The following is a 2,860-nucleotide window of genomic DNA, read 5'->3' as shown; positions in this document are numbered from 1 at the left end:
TTTCCTTTTTTATATTTTCTTTCTTTTTCTTTCTCTCTTTTCTTTTTTTTTTTTAAACTAAAATATATACAAGAACATCAATGCATATGGTTTAAACATTTAGTGTATGAGTATGTACCCAATTCCTAAGATTTTCAATGAAAACTCAAAAATACAATTTTACCTCAACTAATGTTCCAAAACTTTCCAACACTTAAATGATACACACTCACACGATTCTAAGCTAATCAAAGATCCAAATAAGGGACATTTATTATTTTTCACTTAGGGGTAGTGATATTCTAAAATTAAGAACAAAAGGGATTCAAATAGGCTCAAAATTGGTTAATAATGGAAGATAAAAGTGTAGGCTATTTGGGTAAGTGAGCTAAATGAAATGATGGCCTCAATCATATAAATACATTCATACACCAAATAATGGATATAAAGAATCAAACAAATCAAATGTTACAATCATAGAAAGAGAATAATACACACAAGAAGAAAAATAGTGGTTATATGATGCAACCACACAATTAGGCTCAAAACTCACATGGTTGTGTGTTCTTAGCTCAAAAACCATGTTCCACAATATATAATTCAAGCAAGTTTCAACGAAAAATTTTTACTTAAATTAATTGGAATGCCCTATAGATAAATTCCTTGAAAAATTTCATTGTTTTGACTAAGCTTATCATATATATGCAAACTAAAAAATATGCAACTAAAAATTCTAAAAGACCTAGTAATAACAGAAAAATTAAAATGTGAAAGTGTTAGGATTAGAAAATTTTCCCCCAAAATTGGCCGATTGGTGAAACGACCTCCCCACACTTAAAAGTTTGCACCGTCCTCGATGCATTAAAAAATGAGCAAGGGGGTACGGCGACTACACGGATTGCCACCTTCAGCTGGTGGGTCAACCAGCTGCTGCGTGTTCTTTCTTCCGCTTCCCTTTTTGCTTATGGAAAATCATCCTAAAAGATAGAAAACAGGATAATAAGACAATTAAATGTAAAAACAAGGAAGTATAGATTGTTGGAATGAGGTGATGATCACTAAAATGAAGTGAGTAAATCAATATGTGACATGGATAAAAACAAGTGTGTGAATTCTAAGTTGCACGCTATTCAGAACACACACACTAGCATAGAGAGCTATGTCACAATTATACAAAAGAGGTGTACACTTCACTCATTCTAGTGTGCTTGAAATACTTTAAAGGACTTGTAGGTTAAAATAAACAAACAAGTAGTAAAGAGGCATAGAAGCATTCAAGCAATAATCAAGTAAATGTGAAATGGATGATGAATGAACATTGACTGATGTGCAAGGAAACTTAATGAACAAAACGAAATATGAAACTTATACATCAATCAATGACGCACTTTGAATTTTGCTTGCATCACCTAATTCACGTAAAGTGGGACACATGGATGCTATGCAACTTAATAAAAGAGAGATATAAGTTGAAAATCAATCACATAGCAAGCATGGTCCATATGACTTAAGAATTTCAAAAATTGTCCCTAAGTGAGCTTACAATCGAATTTCACAAATGATGCATTATGCTACAATGACTAGTTTTAAATATGTATAGAGCACATAGTTAAACAATTAAGAATTATCATGTCATTAAGGCATAAGCATAACATATGGATGCATATAATCAAGTAACACAATGCATTGAAATAAATGCACAACATCCAACATCAAAAATTGCCTAGTCAAATAAAGAATTTAAATCACATGGTGGCCAAATCATTCAATTAAAAGATGTAGAAAGCTTGAAGGCAATGTCACAAGCACTTGGTATTCACAAATGTTAAGCATGAAGAATTCAATGCCAAGTAACAAAGAATAACCTTAACAAAAAAAGTTCAACAATAAATATTAAAAACCATGATGCTAAAATAGCATCCTATCAGTAATCAGCAGCAATAAATATCAAACAAGATTAATAATCCAACACTTACCACCTAAAATAAAAAAACAAACAAAAAATTAAACTAACTAACTAACTATTAACTAACTAACAAACTAACTAAGTAAAGAAAATAATGGTGGATGGTAAATGGTGATGGTAGATGATGGTTGGAAAGGGGGAAAGAGAAGAGAAGAAGAGAAAAGAAGGAAAGAAAATGGGAGAAGAGAAGAAAAGAAGTGTGTGAAACAGGAGTGCCCACGCGTAGGCGTGGATTGGGAGAATGGAATGCGACGCTTGCGCATCATGAAGTTATAATCTTTATAGGGGAAAATAGGGGGTGACGCGTACGCGTGAGATGAATTCATGCTAGACGCACAGAGTCCGCATCTTTCGCGCACAACATTCTGTTTAGACCGTGCGATGGCACAGTCCACGCACGTTCTAGGCGTGATCAAATTATGGGGGTCACGCATACACGTGAGCGAGGCATACACGTGATAGGCCTTTTTTTTTCTTTTTTTTTAACAAACATGAAAACAGAAACAGGGCACTCCCACCCATTATTTATATTCCTAAAACCAACCAAAATTCAAATCTAGCAAAAGTCTTATCTTTTTGAAAATCTGTTCTTTTTTCAAATACTATAATATGTAATTCAAACAAAGATGAAACTCAAAACAAGCAACCTACAAAGTAAAGTGTAAAACTAATCAAACAACTACTATTTAAGGCGATATATACAAGAGTGAAACAAAAGGAAATAAAAGTATCCAACAATGGCAACTCCATTCATTCATCAATTATGTATATATACAAGAGAATAGAAAGAGTTTACCATAGTGGGGTGTCTCCCACCTCCATTTTTATTTTAAGTCCTTAAGTTGGACCATTGATGGGGTGCTTGTCAAGGTGGCTTATGCTTGTATTCATCCTTGAATCCCCACCAATACTTGC

The sequence above is a fragment of the Arachis stenosperma genome, chromosome 4 (assembly GCF_014773155.1).
Source record: "Arachis stenosperma cultivar V10309 chromosome 4, arast.V10309.gnm1.PFL2, whole genome shotgun sequence".
In the NCBI taxonomy this organism is placed as follows: domain Eukaryota; kingdom Viridiplantae; phylum Streptophyta; class Magnoliopsida; order Fabales; family Fabaceae; genus Arachis; species Arachis stenosperma.
Note: the sequence above shows the minus strand (reverse complement) of the source record.